Here is a 7813-nt window from a genome sequence, read left to right as displayed (position 1 = left end):
CACCACAGCTGAATGGGACTCCAGCTAGGGCACAGAGGCAAAGTTGGAGTAGGAAGGCATCAAGATGATAATTTCTAAGTCAGGAACTAGATTTAGCTGATTCATCTGTCATATCCTCATCTTTTCTCATTTTTTCTTGCAACATACATACATATATACAGACACACACACACACACACACACACACACACACACACACACACAAGACTGAGAGAGGGAGATAGTCTGCAGTTCACATACAGAGAGCCCCCATGGAGACAAGAGCCATGCCTGAACCTGGATCCCATTGACCCAACATAGGCTGATAGGCCCGGCAGTTGACCCAACATCATCCAAGATCGGGAAAAGTAGAATTGGTAATGAGCACATAGCCCCAGGTCTGTGATGTGTTGCCCTGATCTCCTCCCTCAATGGGCTCAAAGGAAAGAAAGTCTTCTCCTGGAGGTGATGAAAAGTTTGACATGGCCAAGAAAGTTTCTGTTGAAATGAGTTTATCATAACAAAGGTGCTGAAATTAAAAGCTAGTCTCTAGGGTTTCTGATTTCAAAATAAGCAAGTCTCTGGTTATTGTCATATATCAACACCATGTCACAGAGAGAGGGACAAAGATTGTTCTGCAAAAGCTAATACAGACAGGCAGCAAGTTCCCTTTTAGCTAAACTTATTTAAAAACTCTTGGGAGAACAAATCTAAATTGATCATGGAACAATTGATCAATGATGACTAAGTGTGGCTCAACATTGATTTGTCTTGCAATAGAGCTAGTTGTCTGAAGGAATGACAAATAAACCCCAAATTCACCCCCTTTGGCAATATGTGAGTGCAACACCGACATTGATTTTTTTTTGGCTTGCTTAATCTGTACACTGAATTCATTTTTGTTAGAATAAGAAGATTTTTGTTGGAATAAGGGGAGGGTGCTACATAGTGAACAGTCAATGTGCCTCCAAATTTAACTGGTAATTTTTAAAAGATAAATTTATATTGACTTTCAAGATGTAGAAAATTGATGAAGGCAAATGAAGTCTCAGATCCATTAGATGAAATCACTTTTTGTCTTCCAGTTTGTTAAGATAGAATCTTGGAATTGTACAGAGGCAATATCAGGGAGAGGCAACAAGACCATTTGAGTCAACAGAAGGAATGAAACTTTTAAATCAAATGTTTAATCAAAGTTTTAATCAAGCTTTTCTTGGTGGGTCACCAATGGAAACAATATTAGATGAATGTAAAATATGTTTTGGTAACAATATCTACATCATTTGCTGTATATCTGGGAATAGGTGTGTGGGATGGAGAGACTTTACTGTGGTTTACTGTAGCACTCAGTGTTTCTCTACTGTTGACCTCAGAATGTATGCCATGCTCCTGCCACAGGGTGTGGAGGTAGTGATGGAAGAATTCTCATGGTAAACGTCTGCTTTGCAGGCTTCTTTTCCTCTGCTCAACTCTTAAATGCCAATGTTTTGCAGGGTTCTTCTGCCCCAAACTCCTCTTCATCCAGACTGTAGATTCTACAGAGCAAGTGCAATCATTTCTGTGGTTTCAGTTACTAACTGCATGTATGATCTTATATCCCCAACTGCTAACTGGTAATTTTTATCCAAATGTCCTTCAAATTCAACATGCCTTTCCCCTAAATCCTTTTTTGTATTTCTAATCCTGATTAATTACATCTTCTGTTAATCACCCAAGCCGGAAAACTGGAAGTCATCCTAGACTCCTCTTTCTCCCACACCTACATATAATCTATCATCAACTCTTATTGATTCTGAGTGCCCTCTCTGTTTATTTCTCTACCGTTATGACTTTTAGTCCAAAGCACCCTATCTTGCCTTGACTTCCACCTTCCCTTCGACCCCTTACAATCTATTCTCCACATTGCACCTAGAATGGTATTGTTAAACAAAAAACAAAACAAAACCACAATCTGATCATATCACCCCCTCTTTATAAACATGCATTGTTCCCCACTAACTATAGGATGAAGTCCAGCTTTGTCCCCCCCCCCACACACACACCAATGGGAGATTTCTTATTTCTGGAACAAATCATCCTGGTACTTTCAGACCTCTGTGCTTTTGGACCTTCTGACCAAATTCCCAATATAGTCAAGTAGTAGTTAAGATGACAGGTATTGAAATCAGATATATCTAGGTTCAAATCTTGGCTCTGCCTTCTACTTGGACTAGCTGTGTCAGGTTACCTAATCTCTATGAATTCCACTTTCCTCATCCTTTACCTGGGGGTAACAAAGACACTTAATGTGTAGGAATAAATGAGATAGTATCTGTGACACACTTATTATCAGTCCCTGTTTTCTCCACTGAGTGCCCATCTAACACCCAGGTCAAATATCACCTCCTCATACTTACCTGGCAGGGGAGATACCATGATCACGAAGGTGGTTTTCCCAGGGCGAGGCTTATCCATTGCACTCCGGATGTGCTGACCCCTGCGATTTCGCCAAATGTGGGAAACTCGACTGCGTAATTTGTGGTAGTGGGGGACTGCGTTCGCGCTTTCCCCTTAAAAAAAAAAATATCACCTCCTCTATGGAGCTTTTCTTGGCTAATGGTGCTGCTGTCTTGTCCTCTCCTTTGTACTCCCATAGCACTTTTGTTCATATATAGTTTTAGCTGCTTGCCCACTTGCACTCCAAGTATTTATTTGTACTTCTGTCCCCTCCCTAGAACCTGGCACAACACCCAACACAGTGAGCATGCAGTAAGCATTTGTTGAATGCTGAATGAATGAGGCAGACTTTTGGAATGTTAGATTTGTCCTCTGGATTTGAAGGTGTAATATATCACAGGATAACCTCAGCTATGAAGAGGAGGGGATACTCTTGGTACTCTAGTGTCCCGTCAGTATTTTTATTTATGCAATTGAGTTCTTTGCCAAGCTTTTGTTTATCTGTAACTCTGACTTTCTCTCCCTCTCTGTCCTGTGAGGGGAGAGTTTCCCGTGATAATTCCACCTAAATGTTCAGAGCTGTCAACATTTGCCTACACCCCTCTGCTCTGCCAGAGACTGCATCTAGGGAGGGCAAGGCCAGAGCCATATTTACCCCAGACTGTCTTTTTTCCACTCTGTGATCAGTATCTGTGTTGAATGAAGAAGGTAAAATCACTTCTTGTAATGATTATCTTACACAGGTCCCTTGCCCTTTCTGGGCCTCAGTTTCCTAACTATTAAATGAGGTCTTACTAGATGATCTGAAAGGTCATTCTCAGGGATAAAGTTCTGAGGATAACCAATATTTCCCTGTTGGTTTGTAGAGATTATATAGTGTTTTTACACATATTATCTCCTCTTATGAAATAATACCTCTGAGGTACATATTATCATACCTATTTTTCAAATTAAACTGAGGTTGAAGTAGCTGGATAGAATGGCTTGATTAGTTCTGCATCTCCTATGAAGTCAAATCCCTTTCTCTGTTCTGTTGTTATAAGGCCTTCCATGTAGACTGAGCTGAGCAAAGTACCTCTCTGTAGTGTGCCCTTTAAAAAGTAATGCGGGGATGCCTGGGTGGCTTAGTTGGTTAAGCCTCTGCCTTTGGCTCAGGTCATGATCCCAAGGTCCTGGGATCGAGTGTCACATTGGGCTCCTTGCTCAATGGGGACCCTACTTCTCCCTCTGCCTGCTGCTCCCCCTGCTCATGTCCTCTCCCTCTCTCTCTCTCTCTCTCTCTCTCTCTCTCTGACATATAAGTAAATAAAATCTTCAAGAAAAAATAAAAAGTAATGCATCCGTTACCATGCATGTTCTCAGGACTGCTATGGTGGAGAGCAGGGCACACAGCTTGCCACGGAAACTCAGATCTGTTAGTGATCGAAACCAGCACTGGGTCTGGAATAGCCTTTTCTGGGAATATATATACATACAAACTTTGGCAGGAGTTCAATCAGTGCAGCTCAAATACTCACACCCACACCAAATCCTGGGCAATATCAGTCTCCTGTCAAATGTGGACATTTTCTGGGAACTTGGGAATGATAGTTATAGCAATCTGTGGCCCTGAAGATTCACAGCCCAGTTAAGATAAATTCGATTAAGCAAATGGGTAAATGAAATAAGATTCTATCATTTTATCATTCTTCACGAAGGTTGATTATGTATCAAAAATGACCTCATTAGGAAAATTGTTCTATTTTTCATATCTTCTAAAAAACTAAAATTCAGACTTAGAGAAGGAGTTGGTTTGTCTTGTATATTTCATGACTTTCACATATTTGTGAGCATAGTCTTCCTGGCTTCTGATTCTGAACACTCCAAAGGGACTATTTCAAAAGGTAGGTAAAAGTGATGATGTAGGACCACTGTTGGGTAAGATATTGATTTTTACTTTGGAAGCAGGACCTCAAACAATAGTTGTACTGGTGAGAGTAAATCTTAATCCAGGCAGATAGATGCCCTAGGGGCCCAGTGAACAGGGCAATAAGACTAGTTCCAGATCCCACTTGCTGTGGAGAGTAGGGTGGGTAGATGGTTAAAGCTCCTATCCCTGTTACGAGGCTTGGCCTATGGTTCAGGGACTGAATAGAGTCAAACCTTAGAGTAAAAGTGTTCAGTTCTATGGCTGAGTGGAGCTTGTCCAGTCACGGACTGACATCAATTCTCAGTAAAGATGTGGTGGGGGAACTTGACAGAGTGGAGAGGAAAGATGAGGACATAGAAATGGAGAACCATGAAAGATCATACAACGAAATGGGAAAGGGAATTGAAGTAAAAAAAGGGAGTTGGCAATTGATGAACCTGAAAGTAGTTCCATGGAATTAGCATCAGGACAAGGCAGAAACACTCTGTGAAATGTCTTGCAGACCCAATTATTGGGTTACAATCTGAAGTTGCCTATTAGAAGAAATAAGACTTCCCCGAAAAGAAGGGCACCAGAAAGATGCTTCAACTCTTGCTTTCAAAGGCTTTGAGAGTCCCGGGGCACCTGGGCGTCTCAGTCAGTTAAGCGTCTGATTCTTGATTTGGCTCAGGGTCGTGAGATAGAACCCTCCACGTCAGGCTCTGCTTTCAGTGGGAAGTTTGCTTAAGATTCTCTCCCTTTTCCCACTGGCTCTCTCCCTGTTTCTAAAATAAATAAATAAATCTTTTAAAAAACCTGATAAGTCCTGGGGATATAATGTATAACATGGTGGCTATAGTTAATAATACTGTGCTGCATACTTGAAAGTTACTAAGAAAGTAGATCTTAAAAGTTCTCATCACAAGAAAAAAAGTTTTTGTACCTATGTAAGGTGACAGAAGTTAACTAGACTTACTGTGGTGATCATTTTCCAATATATATAAATATCAAATTGTTTTGTTGTACACCTGAAATGAATATAATGTATGTAAATTTTATCTCAATTTAAAAAATATAAAAGGCAGAAGAATCAGGCTACTGGGGGAAATGATCACAAATACTGAACTTCAGAAATGTGTGAGTGTATCGACAGTGTTGAAATGCACAACAGGGCCAAGCCTATTTTAGAGAAGAGGAGGAAGTAAAGTTCACTGCAAATCTGCCTGTACTCAAATGGAAAACAATTGGTCCTATGTAAGGTTTCTTATAGAAACAGGCAGCAGGAATGAGCTTCACTTCTTCACCTCCCCCTCATGTCTTCATTCATGCAATTTGAATTTCATCTCTTCCACTCTCAGATTGTTCTAGCAAAGGTCACCGTTGTGTATTAACTCCTTCACCCATTAAACAAATATTTAGTAAGGACCTACACAGTGCTTGGCACTGAACTGGGTATTTGAAACCCAAACAGGATTAGACAAGATCCAACCTGTCAAACCAGAACCCTAAGTCCAACTTTCTCTCACTCTCTGCATCTCACCTTCCACCAAATGCTTCCAGGGCTACCTTCTCAATATGGTCTGTACTTGTGTCTTCCCTCTATCCTCCCTAGCACTTAGTCTTAGCCTTGTTACCTCTCTCTTGTATTGCTGTAGTGCCCCTTACTGGCCTTCCATCCCCATGCTCTTCTGCATATTGACTACCCAACAACTATCACCAATCTCATAACACCAAGCTATTCTTAGAATATGGATACTTTAAAACTTTGATGGCTCTCCCATTTTCCTCCAGAATAAATTTCAAAGTTTTTACTTTTCTATTCAAAGCTCTTCCTAATTTGATCTCGCCAATCCAAATGTTCTCGTTTTACCTCCCATCACTCTCCCCTACAAACAACATATTCATGCTGGCTACTCCCTTTCCCTGAGTGGCATTGTCCCTAGTAATTTTCATGCTTCTGTGTCTTTGCTTATGCTGGTGCCTGTGATTACAATGCCCTTTACACCCTTCTTGTTCACTTCTTGTTCACCTTTCAAGGTCTTGATCAGTTATCCCCTTCTCTGTATAAATAATTGTTCTCTCCATTTTTACAAGCTTTTCTTCCAGCTTTCTAAAAATCTCTTTCATATTATATTAGTTTATTGGTTTCCTTAAAATTTTCCCCACGTCCCATCTATGGAGAGAGCTAATAAATGGATTTAATTTATCTCTGTATCTCTAGTGTTCAATATATAGTTTGGAGTAAACTCATAATTGAATGGGTTGGCTGATGAGTTTAACCACCATAATGTTAAGTAACTGCCTCTCAATCCTCTCTTACCTTGATGGGTGTTCCAGGAAGAGTTTGATGTGTGGGTGGGTGTGCTCATGTGTTGTTACTCTGTTGTTGCTTGTTAGCCATATTACTAAATTATCACCTTTGCTTCCTACCTTTTCCCAGTCCACGTGGAGGTGGCTGGAAAGGTGGTCTGGTGAAACTGGCTGGGAGAATTTCAGCAGTTTCCCATCATCTAGGGCTAAGGCTCTCTGGACAAAGACGATCCTTTGGATCTGCTGCTCAAAGAGCCAAGGATCCCACTTGTGGGTGTCAGAGTCTCCAGTTTATATCACCATCACACTGCAGAATGATGAGTTCCTATCCCCTTATCTCCTAGCGTGTTGCCAAGAGGTTTTTGTTGTTTCTTTTTCTCTCTTACAGAACCCTCTTTCAATTTCTTCTGCAGATCTCAGCCCATCACAGTGTTTTTCCCTAATGCTTTGCCTAAGCTTTTTAACTTTCTATAAGATGGCTACTGCTAATAGAAAATGGAAGCCAAGGTTTTATATAAAACTCATCTGCATTGACTTGGATAGAACTGGAGGAGATTATGCTAAGTGAAATAATTCAAGCAGAGAAAGACAATTATCATATGGTTTCACTTATATGTGGAACATAAGCAGTAGCATGGAAGACATTAGGAGAAGGAAAGGAAAAATGAAAGGGGGGGAATCATAGGGGGAGATGAACCATGAAAGACTATGGACTCCAGGAAACAAACTGAGAGTTTCAGAGGGGAGGGGGATGGGGGGATGGGTTATCCTATGTTGGGTATTAAGGAGGGCATGTATTGCGAGGAACACTGGGTGTTATACGCAAACAATGAATCATGGAACACTCCATCAAAAAATAATGAAGCACTGTAAGGTGACTAACACAACAATAATAAAAAAATAAATACATAAATACAAAAAAATAAAACTCATCTGTAAAAGACTGTTCTTCAGTTATAGCAGAACCCATTTGATTTCAGTATAGGTACTCAGACAGAAAGGTTAAATCTCAGTGGGTCTTCTCTTGGTACATACTGGACATTAGTGAGTCTTTACTTAAAGATAAAACATTTTTATTTTATTAAAAAAATTAAGGAACTAGATACTTTATTTCTTTAAGATTTTATTTATTTTAGAGACAGAAGGGGATGGGGAGAGGAGCAGAGGGAGAGGGACAAGCAGAATCCCTGCTGAGTGCAG

The 7813-nt window shown here is 40.4% G+C and overlaps 1 non-coding gene across 1 annotated transcript; it reads left to right on the top strand.

Moving 5' to 3' along the window:
• Positions 1-2367: 2367 nt before the first annotated feature.
• On the top strand, positions 2368-2531 carry LOC121103789. The gene has a single exon (XR_005836069.1). It is a non-coding gene; the product is annotated as a U1 spliceosomal RNA (small nuclear RNA).
• The last annotated feature ends 5282 nt before the right edge of the window (positions 2532-7813 follow it).

The sequence above is a fragment of the Ursus maritimus genome, assembly GCF_017311325.1.
Source record: "Ursus maritimus isolate PB19 chromosome X unlocalized genomic scaffold, ASM1731132v1 scaffold_X1, whole genome shotgun sequence".
Classification (NCBI taxonomy): Eukaryota; Metazoa; Chordata; class Mammalia; order Carnivora; family Ursidae; genus Ursus; species Ursus maritimus.
This window is presented reverse-complemented; position numbering and strand designations above follow the sequence as displayed.